Source organism: Mustela putorius, unplaced genomic scaffold (genome assembly GCF_011764305.1).
Source record: "Mustela putorius furo isolate JIRA1106 unplaced genomic scaffold, ASM1176430v1.1 tig00003858_pilon_pilon_pilon, whole genome shotgun sequence".
Taxonomy (NCBI): Eukaryota; Metazoa; Chordata; class Mammalia; order Carnivora; family Mustelidae; genus Mustela; species Mustela putorius.
The window spans coordinates 8942665-8965103 of record NW_025422010.1 but is presented as its reverse complement, the minus strand read 5'-3'; the positions used below and the strand labels follow the sequence as shown (position 1 = coordinate 8965103).

Below are 22439 nucleotides of genomic sequence, written 5' to 3'. Positions count from 1 at the left end.
CAATGACCATAAAAACTCTTAAAAGACAGACAAAATTCACCATCATTTGAAGGCACCTTTTGTTGACAAATTGCAGCAAAGATAGCATGAACTTATTTGACCTTTAGTAAACCCAGGTAAAAGGTAACTCTGAAGACATGTCTATCTTAAACTAACAAACTAGAATTAGCTTTAATACAGAATATATTGCCTTTGCACCCACTGAAAGTCAATCAGTGTGTTCCCCACCATCAATGTTACTTGAGGCACCTGTGGGAAAATTTGAAGGGGTGGTTCAAGTCCAAAGGAACCCTTGGGCCCCTTCACATTGAGTTGGGAGATCCTCCAGTGTGGACCTCAAAAGTAGGTGGCCCAACAACTTGGGGTGCTCTTCAGGAGCCAATGGCGTCAGAGGCAGGGGGGATGGTGCAGGACCAGGTTCTGTCAGCCCCAGCCAAGCTGGTGCAGAAACAGGAGGAGAAGGAGGTGGAAGCAAAGAGGTGAGGAGCCACCAGCAAGGCTAGAGGCAGATAAAAGCCCAGACAGAAGAAAGAGGAACCCCTGCCCATCGTTCCTGTCAGTCAACACGAGTTTCCTTGGGAGACAGTCTCCCCTGCACTGAGATTGCATTTAATCTGCTGAACCGGTGATTTTTGTTTCCTTTTCAGGCCTTTTCCCAGGTAGATCGGAAAGAGAGAGTAGAACAGAGGGGACGTGAGTAAGCAACTCTCCAGCACAAGGAAGGAGAGAGTTGGGGGGAAACTCACGGATGAAGAGGTCATTCCAACTACTATTACCTTATCCCTTCGTGGTCTCCCCAAGATGTTGCCAGGTTAACTGGGGAGACCCCAGGGACTGGGGCCTTGACCCAGCCAGACCCAAAAGAGTGGCCAAAGGTTCTTGGTCTTGTCATGAGAAGGAATTCAAGGACAGACATGCAGCAAAGCGGATGAGTAACAGAAATGGGAAAGTTGATTAAAGCGAAAAGTACACTCTTTTAGAGATCTGAGAGGAGTCAGGCTAAAGAGAGAGCCGCCCATCCTGGGGAATGGATTTCTATCTTTTATTGACAGTTGTTCACTAGGGGGTGGAATGTTTATTATCTAGGGCAGGAAGTAGGGTTTGGCACTTTTTTAAAAAATCCAAACTGACTCCGTTGTGTTAGGAGACAGCCCAAGAGGGAATCCTTTGGGGCTGAGGAAGCTGATCCCATAGTTAAATCCAAGAAAATGAGGAAAACATATTAACCAAGAGTCCATTACCAGAATCCTCCTTGGCTTCCGAATAGTGTCCCATCAGGAATATTGCTGAAGGTTCTTGGGGTTCAGAGCGGCAAGAGGCGTCCTTCTTCCTGAGTGCTCTGACACCCTGACCTCCCTTTGCTTCCCCCTCTCAGCTACAGTAGGTGCCAGTAGATGGACTGAAATGCCACCAAGATGAAGACTGCCTCTTGGGATTTTGAGGGAGTCAATATATTTGGTGACCGAGTATAATATCCTTTGTAAGCCTCTAGATGAAGTACTAATGGATGAGGTGGCCGTCCTGGCCTTCTTTGAGAAGGGGCAGCTTTTTATACTGTACTGAGCATCCTCTATCTAAGCTAAAAGTACCTTTAATCTAAAAGCACAACCCGGGGCGCCTGGGTGGCTCAGTGGGTTAAGCCGCTGCCTTCGGCTCGGGTCATGATCTCAGGGTCCTGGGATCGAGTCCCGCATCGGGCTCTCTGCTCAGCAGGGAGCCTGCTTCCTCCTCTCTCTCTCTCTCTGCCTGCCTCTCTGCCTACTTGTGATCTCTCTCTGTCAAATAAATAAATAAAATCTTTAAAAAAAAATAAAAAAATAAAAGCACAACCCAAAACACCAAGTAGCCCATCCATGGGTAAGAAAAAGGAGAGACATGAAGAAACAAAAGTATGGGATGCCTATTTAATACAGGCGACTTTCTCATGAGCTTTTTCCATGATCTAGTCCCAAGGGAGCAGTCTCCTGTTGGGTAAATGCCCCAACTGGGTAACAGCTCCAGCCTGTCCCTTTCTAGAAGCATGTGGTCCTGTTTATCTTGGGTTTTATGCTCATCAGGAGCTCTCACCAAGTTATTGAGAAGGAAACTTTAGGAGTCTTAGGATTCACGGCTGTTCTAATGACCCATATGACTGTCCAGTGTCCGAGAAGAATATAGGTATTCAAAGAACAGGTAAAACAGGCCATTGTGATGACCAAAGTACTAGTGTTCAGCTGGGTGGCAGGCGTCTGTCTTCTCTGTAGTATAGCCACACACAGGAGGGTTTCAACTGAGCACTCAGACAAGGCACATTCTGAAGGGTCATACCATTCAGGACATCTCTGAAAAAGAACAAATAAGAGCCAAAGACGGGGGTGGGGGGAGGGGTGAGAGTAAAGACTTACCAAGGTGTACAGAAGCTCTTGGATTCTTTTTGTCGCTGTCCCTGTACTGCCCCCTCCCCAGAATGATGCAGGGTCGTCGAGGGCAGCAGTTAACAAAAGATTCTTGAGACCTTTTTGGTGCAACTAAGTAAGTTTAGCTAAGTAGCACAGGAACAGGACTCATGGACAGAAAGAGCTGTGATTTTTGCTGTGTGAGGCTTGTGGTTTATATACTTAGTAATCGAAAGGGGGCATGCAGGGAATGTCAGATTACAAAAGTTTCTTTGAATTTCCTTTACATTCCACTTGTGAAACTACTTTTGCAAGATTCCTCTGGTGCTTAACATGCAGTTTGATATTAACTATAGGTGAGATATACAGGCAGTCATGAGACCCTTAAAGAGACACATATTTGAAGCAATGGGAACATATTTGATGCTTATCAATACGGTATGCACCTTAGGTCAGCCTTTCAGGTGGAGGGTAAACATTTTCCTGCTTCTGTCCCTCATCAATTTCACAAGCCTATTGAATGGCTTTCGGGTCCCTTGTAAATGGCGTTTCATCATCCTGGGACACTTTTCCCTTTGTGCCTACCCTTCAGCCCTTTTACTGGCCCACTAACGAAGTTCTCAGGCTTAACATTTAACCCCAGGGAATTTCTCAGCAGCATCTTAACCTGAGTTATTACCCTAGTCAGGAAGTAACCAGGCACTGTGAATTGCTGCTCTTCAAGCCTGTGTCCAGGTTTTGAGTGGGTCATATGCAGGTGTTGCAAATGCATCTTTGCTGTGTGGCTCAGGGTTTTTCTAGACTGTTGGCACTCTAGGAGACTTGGAGACTAGGGGACTTCTTGAGCAACTTAGCAAGAAGATCACGTATGTTGTTGATACAGTATTTGGTATCTTTGAGGGCAATTTTTGGTGCAGAAAAGAAGAATTAGAAATTACTATGCATTTTAAAAATGAATGTTTGATTTATTTGGTTTACAAAATTATTCTTCCATAAGTTTTAAAAAATAGTAAATATTATTTCCTAAGAGTTTAACAATGTAGGTATGCATTTTAAGTTTTCAAGGCTCTCCTTCAATGTTTGCTGAGTCCTTAGACAACAATTAAAGTAAACTTATAATAAAGTGAACCTATTGAGAGTTCCAATTCTACACACAAACTAGGGAAGATGTCAACTGAAAATTAAGGCTAAATCCATTTCTCAGGTGTACACTTTGGATTTATGAGGCTGCGCTCTAATAAACAAAATCCTTTCCAACATTCAGTTAGATATGCCAATTCTTAACATAAAAACACTGATCTTATGGTTTTAATTTTCATATCCTAGATCCACTAAATCATTTCAAGGCTGAAAAACAGGTTCCTATTACACAAGACAGCTAACTGAGGTTTCTTATGACCTCAGTAAAATAGATGCCAGAGAACCTGACAGGTGACAGAGGCCAGATTAGAGGGCAAGACTGGAGCCAAGATTTAGCCAAAGATGTCTTAAGAACCATGTCCTCAAGGGGGCCTGCCCCTGAAGGATGAGGACAAAATATATGCTCTGTACAGACAACTCACTATCAAGGAGATGAGCATGCTCAGTTTTCTCCCCAAATTTGCCAGTCAAGTTATTCTTCTGCCCAAAGGCAAAATGAAGACAGGAGCAGAGAAAGGCCCAGAGGTCCACTAAATGATTTCTTACCCAGGATGGAAATATCCAGGTTGGGGAAATGTTCTCATCAAATAGTCCTATATGCAAAATCCCTCTGGTCCAAATTACATACATTACCTATGTCTTCCTACTTCTCAGAGAAGTCTGTGCTTCCTACCTGAGTCAATGACTGAGTGGGACTATACATATATTTGGTTTTATAAGATAAGTTTCTGTCTTTTTTTTTTCAAGATTTTATTTATTTATTTGACAGAGATCACAAGTGGGCAGAGATACAGGCAGAGAGGCAGGCAGAGAGAGATGGGGAAGCAAGCTCCCCGCTGAGCAGAGAGCCCAATGTGGGGCTCGATCCCAGGACCCTGAGATCATGACCCAAGCCAAAGGCAGAGGCTTAACTCACTGAGCCACCCAGGTGCCCCAGTTTCTGTCTTTTTCTGTAAGTACTCTTTAGTGAAATCTTCAAGTATGGAAATGTCTTTTGGAGTAACTCTCAAGAACGTTGAACCTGATGGTATCTTGCATCTTTTTCTATTCCAAGAATCCTATAACTCTTTTAGAATAATACTACACAGAATTTGGGGTATCTCCAATCATTTTGCCTAACTAGTGACCACAACTTTGAGGTGTTTCTATAGAAACCTATTACCATTGGGGATTTCAAGGGGAATTTTAAAAATTAACATATAACGTATTATTGGTTTCAGAGGTAGAGATCTGTGATTCATCAGTCTTATGTAATACCCAATGCTTATTATATCACATACCCTCCCCAGTGTCCATCACCCAGCCACCCCATCCCTGCCCCCAGCAACCTTCAGTTTGTTTCCTAAGATTAACAATCTCTTATGGTTTGTCTCCTTCTCTGTTCTCACTTTGTTTCATTTTACCATTAGGGTAAAAAGCCAGTAGTACAATTGCTAGGTCGTAGGGTAGCTCTATTTTCAACTTTTTAAGGAACCTCCATACTGTTTTCCAGAGTGGTTGCACCAGCTTGCATTCCCACCAACAGGGTAGGAGGGTTCTCCTTTCTCTGCATCCTCGCCAGCATCTGTCGTTTCCTGACTTGTTAATTTTAGCCATTCTGACTGGTGTGAGGTGATATCTCATTGTGGTTTTGAGTTGTGTTTCCCTGATGCCAAGTGATGTGGAACACTTTTTCAGGTGTATATTGGCCATTTGGATGTCTTCTTTGCAGAAATGTCTGTTAATGTCTTCTGCACATTCTTTTTCTTTTTTTTTTTTTTTAATATTTTATTTATTTATTTGACAGAGAGAGATCACAAGTGTGGACAGAGAGGCAGGCAGAGAAAGAGAGAGAGGGAAGCAGGCTCCCTGCCGAGCAGAGAGCCCAATGCGGGACTCGATCCCAGGACCCTGAAATCATGACCTGAGCTGAAGGCAGCAGCTTAACGCAGTGAGCCACCCAGGCACCCCTTCTGCCCATTTCTTGATTGGATTATTTGTTCCTTGGGTATTGAGCTTGATAAGTACTTTATAGATTTTGGACACTAGCCTTTTATCTGAGATGTCAGTTGCAAATATCTTCTCCCATTCTGTCAGTTGTCTTTTGGTTTTGTTGACTGTTTCCTTTGCTGTGAAAAGCTTTTTATCTTGATGAAGACCCAATACTTCATTTTGCCTTTGTTTCCCTTGCTTCTTGCTAGACAGCAAGAAGTTGCTGCAGCTGAGATCGAAGAGGTTGTTGCCTATGTTCTGCTCAAGGATTTTGATGGATTCCTGTCTCACATTTAGGTCTTTCTTCCATTTAGAATCTATTTTTGTGTGTGGTATGAGTAAATGGTCCAGTTTCATTCTTCTGCATGTAGCTGTCCAATTTTCTCAACACCATTTATTGAGGAGATTCTTTTTTCCATTGCAAATTCTTTTCCTGCTTTGTCAAAGATTAGTTGACCATAGACTTGAAGATCTACTTTTGAGTTCTTTATTCTGTTCCATTGATCCATGTGTCTGGTTTGTGCCAGTACCATACTTTCTTGATAATTACAGCTTTGGAATAGAGCTTGAAGACTGGTATTCTGATGCCACCAGCTATGGTTTTCTTTTTCAGCATTCCTCTGGCTCTTTGGGGTCTTTTCTGGGTCCATACAAAGTTTAGGATTATTTATTCCATTTCTATGAAAAAGGTTGATGGTATTCTGATAGGGTTTGCATTGAATATATAGATTGCTCTGCAGCATAGATGTTTTAACAATATTTCTTCTAATCCATGAGCATGGAATATTTTTCCATTTCCTTCTATTTTCCTCAATTTCTTTCATAAGTATTGTGGTCTGAAAATATGCAGGGAATAATCCAAATCTTTTGGTACCAGTTGAGACATGATTTGTGACCCAGGATGTGATGTATTCCGGGGAACGTTCCATGTGTATTCCGGAACAATGTGTGTTCTGTTGCTTTGGAACAGAATGTTCTGAATATATCTGTGTAGTCCAGCTGGTCCAGTGTGTCATTCAAAGCCCTTATTTCCTGTTGATCTTTTGCTTAGATGATCTGTCCATTGCAGTGAGTGGGATGTTAAAGCCCTCTGCAATAATTGTATTATTGTCAAAGTGTTTCTTTGATTTTGTTATTAATTGGCATATATAATTGGCTGCTCCCATGTTAGGATCAAAAATATTTACAATTGTTAGATCTTCTTTTTGAAAGACCCTTTAAGATGATATAGTATCCTTCCTCATCTAATATAGTCTTTGGTTTAAAATGTAATTTGTCTGATATAAGGATTGCCACCCCCACTTTCTTTTGATATCCACTAGCATGATAAATGGTTTTCCACCTTCTCACTTTAAATCTGGAGGTTCCTTTGGGTCTAAAATGAGTCTCTTGCACACAGCATATTTATGGGTCTTGCTTTTTTTCCAATCTGATACCCTGTGTCTTCTCATTGGGGCATTTAGCACATTTACATTCAGGGTAACTATTGAAAGATATGAATTTAGTGTCATCATATTGCCTGTATATTGATAGTTACTGTGTTTTGTCTCTGTTCCTTTCTGGTCTGTTACTTGGGGCTCTCTCTTCGCTCAGAGGACCCCTTTCACTATTTCTCATAGGGCTGGTGTGGTGATAGCAAATCCTTTTAGTTTCTGTTTGTCCTAGAAGATTTTTATCACTCCTTCTATTTCGACAGCCCAGCTGGATAAAGTATTCTTGGCTGCGTATTTTCTCATTTAGCACCCTGAATATATCATGCCAGTCCTTTCTGGCCTGCTGGGTCTCCATGGATTGGTCTGCTGCCAATCAAATATTTCTACCCTTGAAGGTCAACAGACCTCTTGTCCCAAGCTACTTTCAGTATTTTCTATTTGTTCCTGTGATTTGTAAATTTTACTATTAAATGTCAGGGTGTTGACCTATTTTTAATGGATTTTTTTAAATGGATTTTGAGGGGGGTTCTCTCTGTCTTCTGGATTTTGATGCCTCTTTCCTTCCCCAAATTAGAGAAGTTCTTCACTATAATTTGCTCCAATATACCTTCTTCCCCTCTCTCTTTCTTCTTCTTGGGGATCCCGATTATTCTAATATGGTTTTGCTTTATGGTATCACTTATACCTCAAATTCCCCCCTCGTGATCCAGTACATACACTGTTTATCTCTTTTTCTCAGCTTTTTTGTTCTCCATCATTTGGTCTTGTATGTCACTAGTTCTCTCTTCTGCTCCATTTATCGTAGCAGTAAGAGCCTCCATTTTTTATTGCCGCTTATTAGTAGCCATTTTGATTTTGACTGGTTAGATTTTATTTATCCAGAAAGCCAGCTGGTATCTTTATAATCCTTATTCTGAACTCTAATTCTGATATCTTACTAATGTCCATATTGATTAGGTCTCTGGCAGTCAGTACTGCCTTTTGTTCTCTTTTTTAAGGTGAGTTTTCTCTTTTTGTCCAGAGAAGAGTAGATGAATGAGAGAACAAAATGCTAAAAGGGTAACAATGACCCAAGAGAAATATACACTTAGAAAATCAGAAGAGACCTTAAACCAGGGAGAAAAGGGGAAAAAAAAAAAAAGAGAATGTGATCAGGCTGGTGAATAGAACATAGCCATACATTGGATTCTGGGTGTATTTTGTTCTGTTAGAAGAAACTGCATCCCAAAATTATTTTAAAGACTCTTTCTCTATATATATATAGTCTAAAGACTATATATATCATTTTTCTATATATACATAGAAAAACAAAGGAAGAAAAATTCAAAAAAGAAAAAAATGTGAAAAAAGCCATGAGTCCTGTGCTGTATTCCCCTAGTGCTAGCATTTTGCAGTTCTCATTGACGGGTAAACTTGGTCGTGGCTGAATGTTCTTGCTGATCTTCTGGGGGAGGGGTCTGTTGCAGTGATTCTCAAGTGTCTTTGCCCGAGAAGGAATTGTACCACCCTTGCCAGGGGCCAGGCTAAGTAATTTGCTTGGGTTTGCTCTTGGGAGCTTTTGTTCCCTGAAAGCTTTCTGTACAGCTTTGGAGGGCAGGAATGAAGATGGCAGCCTCCCAATCTCTGCCCCACAGGAGCTGAGAACTTGAGGCCCCTCTCCTCAGTGCGCCCTCAGAAAGAAGCAGTCAATCCCTCCCATCTTCCTGATCTCCGGCCGCACTCCGAGCTCATCAGGCCTGTGACTAAGCACTTTTATCACTGGCATATGACCCTGTTTGGAGTTTCCAAACCCAGGAGATCCCTGCAGTATGCTCCCACACCACTCCTCCCTAGGAAGGAAGGGGAGTCTCCCCAGATCTGCCACTTTTTGAGTCTTTGCTTGAAGAGCAATGGCCTGACTATGGCACAGATGTTGGTTTATGGCAACCCTGAGCTGAGAGCCCACTCCTGGGCTCCATCTTTGCAGTGGCTTCCCTGCTCCAATATCTGGGAGCTCCACTGTACTCAGGCACCCTCAGTTGTCCTGTGACTCTGAGAGTCCTGAGACCACACTGTCCCAGTGAGGGTTCCACCCCCCCCAACCCCCAACCCTGCTTAGCCACCAGAAGGATGTCCCTCAGTGGAGCAGACTTCTAAAAGTTCCAATTTTGTGCTCCTCTGCTCTATCACTTGCCAGTAGCCTGGTGATGGAGGTTCCCTCACCCCACAGTCTCTCTTTCCAAATATCACCTCAGATTCACTTCTCCACATGTCCTACCTTCCAGAGACAGGCCACTTTTCTGTTAATAGAGTTGCTGCTATTCTTTTCTTTGATCTCCTGTTGAGTTTGTAGGTGTTCAGAACCATTTGATAGCTAGCTGAATTCCTGGGACCAGACAAAATTTAGGTCTCCTACTCCTCTGCCATCTTGGACCACTGATCTGAACATTTACTTTTCAATATAGAAATGTATATTTAGAAAGGACTTAGAAACATGATATCAATAATTCAGATGTGTAATAGACACATTAACTGGGACAGCTTCCTTCTCACCATGACCTTTTCACTGTGGCCTCTTCTGTGTTGACCCAGCAAGACACCCCATCTCTTGCTCAAGAATTTGGAACTTGAAGATAGTGACCAAGAACCTAAGTTGCATTCATGGGACCACTTGGAGAGGAGCTCTACCAATGGAATTCTCTGGAGTTGACCTACTTCCTATACTTCCCAGATTGATTCCTTTGATTTTAAGATCTACCCTAACAACCTTCCAGTTAAAAGCTTTTCCTTGCTTAAGAATGTTTCTGTTGGGGGTGCCTGGGTGGCTCAGTTGATTAAGCATCCAACTCTTGATTTTAGTTCAAGTCATGATCTCAGAGTCATGAGATGGAGCCCTGCATTGTACTCTGCACACTAGGAGTGGAGCTGCTTAGGATTTTCCCTCTCCCTCTGCTCCTCCTGCCCCCCAGTTACATGCTCTCCCTCTCTCTCTTAAAAAAAAAAAAATCTGTTTCTTTTGCTTGCATCAAAAAACACCAATACTAAATTGCTTATAAAATGCACTTAAAATCAGGTCAGGGATATTACAACATGTTATAAATGGTATAGTAATTAAAACAGTGTGGTACTAGCATATTCTCATACATATCTATGGTATGGGTTTGCCTGAAATAGTCCTAAATGCACAAAATGTAAAGTATAAGATAAAGATGGTGTTACATACTAGTGCGAAATTGTTATTAGATAAATGTGGGAGCAACTGGGTAACTTAGCTCAGCTTGTTATAACAAATACCACAGATGGGTTGTCATAAACAATAAGCATTTATTTCTCAGGGTGCCTGGGTGGCTCAGTCGTTATGTGTCTGCCTTCGGCTCAGGTCATAATCTCAGGGTCCTGGGATCAAGACCCACAGTGGGCTCCCTGCTCAGCAGGGAGTCTGCTTCTCCCTCTCCCTCTCCTCCCCACTTGTGCCCCCCTCTATCTCAAACAAATAAATAAAATCATAAAAAAACAAAATAAAATAAACTTTTATTTCTCATCGTTCTAGAGGCTGGGAAGTCTGAAATCAGGGTGCCAGCAGGGTCAAGTTCTTGGCAAGCGCCTTCTTCCAGGTCACAACGACCCATGTTCACATGATCTTTCTTTGGTGTGTACACACAGAGAATGAGATCTCTGTCTCTTCCTTTCTTTTATAAGAACACTGATCTCATCATGGGAACTGTACTCCCAAGACCTTACCTAAACCCAACTGCTTTCCAAAGGCCCCACCTCCAATACCATCATGCTGAAGACTAGTTAGGGCTTTCACATAAACTTTGGGAAGGACACAAACTTTCCTCCCACAGTATTAGCCATCTGAGAAAGAATAAAACTGAAATCATACCTCATACCTTATACAGAAATACACTTCATATCAAAGATTTAAATACAATAAAATTAAACTACAAAATTACCCCTAAAAAGAGAATTATTTTTTAATCTTAGGGTAGGAAAGACCATTTTAATTACAATTTTAAAGTTTTACAGCTAGTAAAGAGAAGACTGATGCATTTTACTACAAAACCAAAATGTGAATATGGGGATTTAAAAAAAAATTATAAACAGCGAAAAAGACCTGATACGTTGGAAAATAATTTTTTTATATCTGTAAGAAAAAGAATTACAACCTGATAATAAAATAATTGAAGTATATAAATGGATTATTCAAAGAAAAGGAAATGCCAAAGACTATGGAAGATTCTTAACCTCTCTCAAAATGAGAGATGCAAATTAGAATACGAACACATAAAAGCATGAAAATACCGTTTGGATGTATCAAAATTGACAATGGTCAATATTTTTCAGCTACAAAATGTTCAAAGAGTTCCGCAATGTTCAAAGAATTGTATAACACCTAACACTGAAAGGTTTCAGGAAACCAATCATGGGTCATGTGGTTTTCCACGATCTTCCTGCTGGAGAGGGGCACAGCTGGCAGATCTGCATCTATCCAACCATGTGTCCTACAGATACTACTCACAAAGGCATCCACTCAACATTGTAATGCAAAGTCTTGGACCTAAGTGTTGAACAGAGGTAGGTGAGTGAACGATGGTCTGTTCTTATAATGGAATAGTGGTGCAGAATAGTGGGGACTGTGTAAGATACATTGTTAACAGACAATAGCAAAGTGTAGAATTATGTATAATATTCTACAGTTTGTGTAAAACAGAAAAATTTATGTACATATTAGCTTGTATGCAAATAAGTGCCTGAGGAAGGAATATCCAGAGAAATGAAAACATTGGCTGCCTCCAGGGAGGGGAGATGAGAGGCGGAGGGACAGGGTAGGAAGGAGACTTTCACTTTATGCCGTTTTCACCTTTTAATTGTGAGCCATGTGGATGTATTACCTTAAATAAAATTTAAATTTTAAGGGGTGCCTGGGTGGCTCAGTGGGTTAAGCCACTGCCTTCAGCTTGGGTAAAGATCTCAGGGTCCTGGGATCAAGCCCTGCATTGGGCTCTCTGCTCAGCAGGGAGCCTGCTCCCCACCTCTCTCTGCCTGCCTCTCTGCCTACTTGTGATCTCTCTCTCTCTGTCAAATAAATAAATAAAATCTTTAAAAATAAATAAATAAAATTTAAATTTTAAAAAGACATGAACAGATATTCTTCCTAAAAATGTCCATTTTGCAGAAAAAAATAATAATAAGTCTCTATGAGTAACTAGATACCCAGAGTCTCTGATAAAAATCTTAACCTAAGGAGTCTTGATTATAACTGATAGACTCCACCTGTTGATCTAGTCGTGTTTTGGATAATGACGTATTTTCAGCTCTCAAATTCTAATAAATTATTTCCAGATAGGATCCAAGATTTGAGCAGTAAGATTTTACGGCTGGTAGTCATGTGGTTCGTGCCTTTTACTATCATGGGATTTACTTCTTTGTCCTTACAGAGGCGGTCAGGAGTATAAATTCAGTCCCTAACGTGCATTTAAACAGCTATGCTCCACTTCCTTAAACTAATCAGAACCAACAAAAACACCAGCTAGAAACCACGCCTTCATTTTAAAATTCCAGGAGAAGGATCTTTAAGAAGAATGTATCTGTGGTCCCATAAAACATGCTAAGCAGTAGATCACATCTGTTGCTTCATTTATAATCTATGAGATGACTGCCTCTTCATGGCTTTTCTACAGCCCCAGCCGGTCCCTCCTGCAGGGCCTCCATCACATTCTTGACTTGGAATTTCCCTGCTATTGCCAGTTTCACAGAGAACTCGTATATTTGGCCAGACCCAGAACCCCCAGGGTGGGGAGGAGGAAACACAAGATTGTAATCATTTTAAGGTAATTGTTAATTTATTAAAGCAAAGCTTGTCAATCAGAGTGTTTACCACTCTCCCTTTTGTGAGTCGTTCTGAATAGACATACCAGATTTCCTCCAAGGGACCTTTTTAGGCAAGTACAGAGCTTCAAACAAAGAACTCCTTCCAGAAGGGCCCGAAGTACAGACTCTTAAGTGATTCTTGGGGCTAGTGGCAGGATGCCAGCCACAAAGAACACATTCTCTTATTGATTAGGAATCTTGAATGAAATTCAAGAGGTGCAGGTGTTGGGCAGTTCTGGAGACAACATTCAGACAGAAGAGCCCCCCTGCTTTTCCCTGCGGCTGCATAGGAGTCTAGTGGGCAGAATGAGGCGTGCCCACTTCGGCAAAGAAGCATGTCTCCTGCATGTGTATCACCTGACCGCCGTGGCTTTTTGTCATTTCTCCCATCCCTCTTCTGTTTTCAAGGTCTCGACAAAAAGAAAAATAAACATGCACTTTTCTTTTTAATGCTCGATTTTCCTGATGATTAAGGGCTCATAAAACAGATTGAAAAAACAACTCACAGTTCATCCTGAAATTCAGCTTTCCTGCTAGAAAACAGGGAAACTGAGCAGATAGGCCTGGCAGGCAAGGCTGGGGATTCTCCTCTGGGTGCTGCAAGCCCAGACTAGCCACGGTGGAAGACACCTGGGAGCTGCCCAAGGTCACTGCACGTTCTGCGGGACGCGTGGGGCAGACAACGTGAGTGGGCACAGAACTTGTCCACGGTGTCCTGTCACCAGTGCGGGCTGGTAACCTTCCCAATCATTCGCCTTTCAGTCCACTCAATATGTCGTGTGTCTTGTCTGATTGCACCATTGTTGCCCCACCGGCCACAGTGCTGAGGAACTAAATCAAAGTCATGCACGTTAGCTCGATCCTTGTACGGGGACCAGGAGCCCAGGTAGCCTGATGCAGGCTGGTTTCCATGGGCTGGGCACAGACAGGGTGGGCCAAAGCTCTCCTCTCCTGGGTATTAGAACCAGGAGCTGCAGACAGACTGGTGGCTAGCAGAGGGGACCTGGCTTCAAGAATCACACGAGGAGGAACAGTGCAGCCCTGATGGGTCCTTTGCAAGCCCGAATTGTGGAGAAACAGAAAATGTAAGGAGAAGGTGTGAGAAGGTGAGAAACTACAGAAGAGGGCGTGAGGAAGCTGACCAGTCCCAACTGCAGAGCAAAGCTTCCAGAGGTTCGGCTCCTGTGGCTGAGCCCTTTGGACCTGCCTTGATTCCAGAATAATCCTCACTCTTACTGTTTCCCAGCTTTGCTTATGTATAGGTGCAGGTGTTTCCTTGCAAGGAACTTGGTTTTTGTTTTTGTTCGTTTGTTTTTTGAGCAGTCTTGGTGAGTCTCTGTTCTTTATATTCCCACATCCTAAGTAATACAATGCCCTCCCAGTCCCTCTGTCCCCACAAATGGACAAAACTGAATCAGAATGAACTGTTATTTTTATTTTTTTTTTAATTAAAAGATTTTATTTATTTATTTATTTGACAGAGAGAGAGAGAGAGACACACACACACAGCGACAGAGGGAGCCCAAGCAGGGGGAGTGGGTGAGGGGGAAACAGGCTTCCCAGCAGAGCAGGAAGCCCAACGTGGGGCCCGATCCCAGGACCCTGAGATCATGACCTGAGCCAAAGGCAGATGCTTAATGATGGAGCCACCCAGGCGCCCCTGAACTGTTATTTTTAACTTGACCATGTGTTGTGAGAAGTCTTCTAAATATCACTGAAACGTCATAGAATTTCCTTGCGAGGTAACCAGACTTCTGGTCAGTTGTCATCAAAAAGCACAGTCCAACGTGTTGCTCTCCGGCCAAACAAGTATCAGCACAGAAACCCACTGTGAAGTTGAGCGGCATTGTCTCCCAGTCCGCCTTCCCTGGAGCCGCGCCAGCCCTGGCCCTTGGGCTTTTACGCCTTTCCAGCAGACCCTCAGTGAGTTCCAGCGACGGCTCTCACTTTCTCTGTCCCAAATCCATTTCTCAAGAGCACAGACATATTGGAACTGTCAAAAGGTCCTGAGAATGAGCCACAGAAAAGCAGGCAGCATCGCTTAGAGTTCTGCTTGTTCTGTGACATTTTAAAAAGAGCACATCTGTCATCAAGATAAAAAAACTGCAAAGCTGAGCTCTTCGGTCTATCTCGAGCGAAGACGACCCTGCCGTTGAACCATCTCCCAGGGCTATCAAGAAACAAGAAATGCAGGCCATTTCAACAACTTCAGTTCCCTTCTGCCTATACCTTTCATGCTCCTATGGCTTTGAACTGTTCCTGAAGGGTTTTTCCATGGCAGCTACAGCCAGAAGGGGGGTTAGCCCCACGGCAGCCGTGGACCTAAGGACCCTACCCTGGGGAGCCCCGGCATTTCAGGTCCCACGGGAAGGCACTGGCTGTATCTTGAACCCTCTGAGCCCTCCACCACCCCACGGAGTTCCTCACCTGAGCTGGATGGTGGTGGCGTCTGTTCCTGCCGTTGGGGACCTGGGCCAAGCTCCATTCCCATCTCTGCGCTTAGGGGAGGTGATGAGAGCTGTCACTGTTTCGAGGTCCTTGCCAGGAGCGCTCATGGGTGAACACTGAGAAAGGTCCATTGTGTCTGACCTCTAGCCGCTGGCTTTATCTCAGAGCACAGACAGCCTCTCGGGCACCATCTTTCCTGGGTCGTGGTTTGGTGGTCAGGCTGCTGTTGGAAGGGTGAATGCCGTGACACTTGTCACCACCCGGCATGCAGCTTCCATGGTACTCAACCGGGGTTTTCCCCTCTCCCTTCTCTCTTTGTTTTCCCTGGGGTCATCCAGAAACCTGGGGACAAGAAAGAAATCGGAAGGCTGTAATGCCGGCATCGTTCCATTGACAATGTGTCTTAGGTGTGTGGTAGGGAAACGAGAAAGAAAAACGGGGCTCTCTTCTCACACTCTCTGCAGCCGGAGTTACCTGCCAGCCGCCATGCTTGCGGCCACACAAGGGTTACTCGGTGGTCAGAACTCACTGGGCTGATCAAAAGGAACGAAATCTGGCCATTTGCAACGGCGTGGGTAGAGCTGGAGGATATGATGCTGAGCGAAATAAGTCAGTCGGGGGAAGACAAATACCATATGATCTCACTCATATGTGGAATTTAAGAAACAAAACAGATGCACAGAGGGAAAGGGAGGGAAAAATATAAAAACAGAGAGGGAGGCAAACCATGAGAGAGTCACCTCCAGGGAGAAAACTGAGGGTTGCAGGAGGGAAGGTGGGTGGGAGATTGGGGTAACTGGGTGCTGGGCATTAAGGAGAGCACTTGATGAATCACTAAATTCTACCCTGAAACTCATAATACACTATATATTAATTAAATTGAATTTGAATTAAAAAATAAAAGAAAAAACTCATTGGGCTGAACACTCAAAACCCACGCATTTTGTCATATGTTCACTATGTCTTCAGGGTTCTTTTTTTTTTTTTTTTTTTCAATAAAAGTTAAGCCCCCAGAACAGTACCACATCCTGCAATGTTAGGGTGGAAATAAATTCGCCTTTCTCATGGACTCTGTGACTTGGCCCTTGGGGCGCTGGTGTTCCTTCCCACCCCAACTTCTCACCCTGTCTCATTTGGCCAATGTGCAGCCTGCTGGCCGATTCCTCTCTCCCTGGTCCTGGCACCAACCCTTCATCTTGCTCGTGGCCACCAACTGACCTTTCAAAATGCAAATATTTCCATGTTACTCCTTGCTTAAAGTCCTCAGTGACTTCTCATCTGCTACTGAGAGGGCAAAATCCAAGGTCCGCGTGGTATATGAAGCCGTCCTCCGTGAGCTGACTCCTGCTGCCTGGCTCCCATCTCCCTGCTCCTGAAATACAAACTGCTTACAATGCCCCACACTCCCAGTTTGTCCTCTGCCGGAATTGCCCTTTCCAAAATTACTCAGTTGAAGTCGGTGCCAAGACAAACACATAACCGTGCTTCTGGGCTTCCGAAACAGTGGCCGAGTGTTGTACGTTCTCCTTCAATAAAGACATTTCCCTCATTTTGTATCCGAGCCTGTGGTGAAGGTAGAGAACTGTGCTGGGGGCCACAAGCCAACATTTAAGTGCAGGTTTTGCCCCTTGCTGATGACACGTCCTTGGGTTGGTCACTTAGGATGCCTGAACCTTCCTCTCTTTTGTGTAAAGCCAGGGTTATAATTATTGACCTTAAAGGAGGAGGAACGCATGAACTGTTAGATGTCAGGCAACTTAGGGAACTGTTCAAGGCTGCACAAACGCATTCTGATCTTTTTTTTTTTTTTTAAGATTTTATTTATTTATTTGACAGAGAGAGAGAATGGGAGACCAATAAGCAGGCAGAGAGGCAGACAGAGAGAGATGGGGAAGCAGGCTCCCTGCTGAACAGAGAGCCTGATGAGGAGCTCTATCCCAGGACCCTGAAATCATGACCTGAGCCGAAGGCAGAGGCTTAACTTACTGAGCCACCCGGCACCCCACGCATTCTGATCTTAAGGCAACCCACGTGCAGTGACCAAAAGCTGCAGAGTCTGTTGTGGGCCTTGGGCAATGTTTTGCTGCCTGGTTTCTGTTTGAGAGTGTCTTGAATCCTGGGAAGAATTTTCTGTGGCCAGCTCTGACTGTTTCATCCAACACCATGAGGACTCCTTCTCCAAGGGCAGATTTATAAGAACACAGCATCTGCCCTTCATTATGGTTAATGGTAATGGGAGCTAGATGTGCTCCAACATGGACAGGCTGGGGAAGGATTTAGGACACAGTGGACAGAGCCCTGGATGCAAGAGAATGATGTTCTAATTCTCTGCTACCAGCTTGACTTCCCTGGTCTTAATTCTCTCATCTCCCAGGGCTCAATTAAATTAGTGCTAGCGGCCCTTCTAGTTCTTATGTTCTATGTGTGGCCAAGATAGAGTGGTGCAAGATGGGTGCTTTAAAAACTGAGTTTTGGGGCTCCTGGGTGGCGCAGTTGGTTATATGTGACTCTTGGTTTTGGCTAGGTCGTGATCTCAGGGCCGTAAGATCAAGCCCCCTGTCAGGCTCCACGTTCAGTGCAGAATCGGCTTAAGATTCTCTCTCTCTCTCCCTCTGCCCCTCCCCACCACTCACTCTCTCTCTCTCTCTCAAATAAATAAGTAAATCTCAAAAAATAAATACAAACTGAATTTTTTTAAAGATTTTATTTATTTATTTAACAGAGATCACAAGTAGGCAGAGAGGCAGGCAGACAGAAAGAGAGGAGGAAGCAGGCTCCCCACTGAGCAGAGAGCCCAGATGTGGGGCTCCATCCCAGGACCCTGAGATCATGACCCGAGTTGGAGGCAGAGGCTTTAACCCACTGAGCCACCCAGGGGTCCTATGAACTGAATTTTGGATAACAACCATCATTAGCTCCAGGATCAATCAAGCCACAGATATTAATTGATCTATAATGTGTTCAGCATGTAGTCCAATCTAACTATTCTTACCATAAGTACCATCATTGAAATACACTGATAGCTCGATCTGTCTATTCAGATGCCAATTTCTCAGGAGAAATCTCCTTTTTGCAGGACCAAGTGGTGCCTCCATTTAGAAGAGCTACCATTGATGCTTGAACAACACAGACTGGGTCTACTCACTTAAATATGCAGATTTTGTTCAATAAATACCATACAGTACTGTAAATGTATTTTCCTTATGATTTTCTTTTTTTAAAAGATTTATTTACTTATTTGAGAGAGCAAGAGAGAAAGAGAGAGAGCACTTGCATGAGTGGGGGGAGGAGCAGAGGGAGAGGGAGAGAGAGAATCCTCAAGCAGCCTCCCCACTGAGCACGAAGTCCAAGTCCAACCACCCATGAGATCATGACCCAAGCCAAAATCAAGAGTCAGACTCTCAGCCTACTGAGCTACCCAGGCACCCCTCCTTATGATTTTCTTAACAACAGTTTCTCTTCTCTAGCTTACTTTATCGTAAGAGTACAGTGTGTACTACATATACACAATTTGTGTTAATTGACTATTTACGTTCTCAGAAAGGCTTCCAGTCAACAGTAGGTATTAATGGTTAGGTTCTGGTGGAATCCAAAGTTATATGTGAATCTTTGTCTGTGTGGGGGTCCAGGGCTCCAACCCCTGTGTTCATGGGTCAACTATAGTTAGAAACTAGTTATAGTCACTGCCTCTGGGAGCAGGGCTTGATGGGACAGGGACAGGAGACCACCATGACTTCCTTCTTTCCAGCTTTCCTTCCTACTTTTGAATTTTGTACTGTTTACATCAACTAAACTCTAAAATAATCACTTGAGTATTTGCTGATCTAATGATATGGTGTCTGGAATTGCTTTAAATACTCAGGGGTGATTGGGGGGGATGAAGTAGGATCAGTCATGTATTGATCATTATTAAAGCTGGGTGATCGCCACATGGCAGGGGGCACACCGTTCTTTCTATTTTCAGAGACATTTGAAAAGTTCCATTATGATAATTTTAAAATAATAAACATTTCAACTTGTTGAAAAGCACACCTAAACTTAGCCATATACTACAAAATTTTGCTTTATTTCACCTTTTCCTTGAAATTTTTGTTCCTATAAATGAAAACAAGATGAAAGTTCCCTATGATGAATCGGTTATATTATTCCAAGAGGAATTTGAGAAACCACGAATGAGACTGGAGTCAGATGTCAGGCTCCCCCAACACCAAACCAAGTCTGTGTCTCTCTGCCCAAATGTATATGTTGAAATCCTAACCCCCAAAGTGATGGTATCAGGAGATGGGACCTTAGGGAGGGGATGAGGATGATCATCACCCTCTCTAACCCCCTCATGAATATAGGATTAGTGTCCTTACAAAAGAGACCTCAAAACTCTCTTTCTGCCATGTGAGGACACAAGGAAAAGTCAGAATCTGTAACCCAGAAGAGGGTGGTCACCAGAACCTGACCACTCTAGCATCCTGATCTCGGACTTCTGGCCTCTAAGACTGCGAGAAGAAATTTCTGTTGTTTATAACAACCCCCCCGCCCACCCAGCCCAGTTTGCCGTGGTTACAGCAGCAAGAATGAACCCAGGAGACCCCCTTAATTCCTGCTGAGTGGCAAAGCCCGCTAAGACAATTACTCTGGGTCATGATCCTCTTTTTTAAGATTTTATTTATTTATTTTATTTATTCATTTGAGAGAGAGAGAGAGAGAGAGAGAGAGGGCATGTGCAATGGTGGGGGCAGAGGGAGAGGGAGAAGCAGGCTCCTCACCCAGCAGGGAGCCTGACTTGGGGCTCGATCCCAGGACCCTGGGATCATGATTGGGCTGAAGGCAGACACTTAACCATCTGAGCCAACCAGGCGCCCCTCCTCTCCTCTTCTTGACCAAGTGTCTCCACATAGACACTCTTGCCAGTTGAGAAGAATGTCATCATTACTGACTTTACTTTACATCATTACTGACTGGACAACCATCTTTGCTTCTTCTTTTCTTTGTTCACTGACTGTCCTTTAAGGAAAGGATGGACGAGGTCAGGCCATTAAGCAGACAGGGACTATAAAATGGAATCAAAGGAGCACCCACAAAGTGCATTCTCCCTTATGAATTGGGAAAATGCACTTTTACAAGTGCATAGCCAATGAAAGCTGGTGCTATTTTCCTCATTCACTTAGCAATGCGTACAGGAATGAATATGTAAACAAGGATTTCTGGTCTTTAAGAGCAACAGTCAATTTTTTTTTTAAAGATTTATTTATTTGAGAGAGCACATGAGCAAGAGGACATGTGGAGGGCCAGAAGCACGGGGAGAGAATCTTCAGCAGACTCCATACTGAGCGAGGAGCCCAGTGCCGGGCTCAATCCCAGGACCCTGAGATCAAGACCTGAGCTGAAATCAAGAGTAAGGAGTTAACCAACTGAGCCCCCCAAGTGAACCAACCGTAATAGTTTTCTTATTGCTTTTCTTAAATCACCACTATAAACTCAGTGGCTTAAAACAACATAAATTTGTTCTTAGAGTTCTGGAGGTCAGAAATTCAAAACTAATTTTATTGGGCTAATACCAAAATTTCAACAGGGCAGTTTCGTTTCGGAGGCTCAGAGGGGAAGAATCCATTTCCTCACCTCTTTCAGCTCCCAGTAGCTGCCGGCATTCCTTGGCTTGTGATCCCTCCTTTAGCTTTGAAGGGCATCACTCCAAACTCTGGCTTCTCCAATGTTCTTGACCCTCTCCTGCTTCCCTCTTATAAGAACTCTGAGGGGCACCTGGTGGCTCAGTGGGTTAAAGCCTCTGCCTTCAGCTCAGGTCATGATCCCAGGGTCTGGGATCAAGCCCCGCATCGGGCTCTCTGCTCAGCGGTGAGCCTGCTTCCTCCTCTCTCTCTCTCTCTGTCTGCTGCTCTGCCTACTTGTGATATCTGTCTGTCAAATAAATAAATAAAATCTTAAAAAAAAAAAAAAGAACTCTGAGATGACATTGGTCCACTCAGATAATCCAGAATCATCTCAAGACACTGAACTCACTCTAACGTACAAATTCTCTCTTCCACATAAGGTAATATTCACAGGGATTTAGTGGGGGGATGTCTTTAAGGGCCATTGTTCACTGACATCACCAACTGCCCAGGAGCATCTTGGGAAGCACCTGGCTGGCAGTCCGACCTGAGTCACGCTTCTCAAAGTTACATGCACCCAGGGCTGCTGGGCCAGGCCAGGCAGTTCTCTGAGCCAGAGGCAGAATGTGGAAGATGAACTTTATTTCATGAGAAGTGATTTAAGACATGACTTTGGTATTTACTTATTTATATTTTACCTTTTTTTAAAGATTTTATTATTTTATTTGAGAGAGAGAGAGAACACAAAGGGGAGGACTGGGAGAGGGAGAAGCAGCCCCCACCCCACCCCTCCACCCCACCCCACATCCCCCTCCCACCCCACAAGGAGGGAGCCTGATGCCAGGCTCCATCCATCCCAGGACCCTGGGATCACAACCTGAGCGGAAGGCAGACACGTCACCACTGAGCCACCCAGGGGCCTGGCTTTAGTATTTAAATAAACATAGATATGTTATAGAATAGGATGGAAAATTCTGTGTTTGAAAAATAAAAATGTGAGTCTTTGAAAAGAAATGTACCCTCTCATGGTATAATTCTTTGGGTTTCATCCCAAGACCCTTGGGTTGGTTGGCTCTCCTCTACCGCTGCTGAAACCAAGTCCTCTACACGGGAGGGAGTGCGGGTCCAAGGGCTAACAACTTTTTAAAAGGACGAGGGAGCTGAGCAATGGCTGGGCCTCAGGGCCCCCAGACGGCTGGGAGTTTGCTGTGTGTTTGCCCCAGAGAACCAGCTCATGGGCAGGAGACGGACACCCGAGTGGGTGAAACCAAGTTGGAGAGAGCCCAGTGTGTCTCCTTGGAGGAAGGAGCTGCGTCCCTGTGCCATCTGGAGGGCTCATCTCACGCACCGCGTGCCTCAGACCTCTCTGGGGGGGCAGGGGGATCTCAGAAAGGCAGATTTTCCTAAAGGGAATTAAATAAGAATGGAGGCCACAATTTGCCCACCGGCGAAATACCCGATTGTTTCCCTTTAAGAAGTCTCCCAAATTTCGCTTGTGAGAGCTCTAGCCCCCAGTGGGATGCTAATAGAGGGTGGGGCGTTGGGAGGGGATTAGGTTTAGATGAGGTCCTGAGGGTGGGGCCCCTGTGATGGGATTAGTTAGCCTCAGTATAGGA

General features: G+C 44.0%; 1 long non-coding RNA gene across 1 annotated transcript; it reads right to left on the bottom strand.

The window, feature by feature from the left end:
• Nucleotides 1-14363: 14363 nt before the first annotated feature.
• LOC123387618 lies at nt 14364-16753 on the bottom strand. The gene is made up of 3 exons (XR_006602047.1): nt 16439-16753; nt 15200-15562; nt 14364-14942 (listed from the first exon to the last, which is right to left on the bottom strand). It is a non-coding gene; the product is annotated as an uncharacterized LOC123387618 (long non-coding RNA).
• Nucleotides 16754-22439: the final 5686 nt, after the last annotated feature.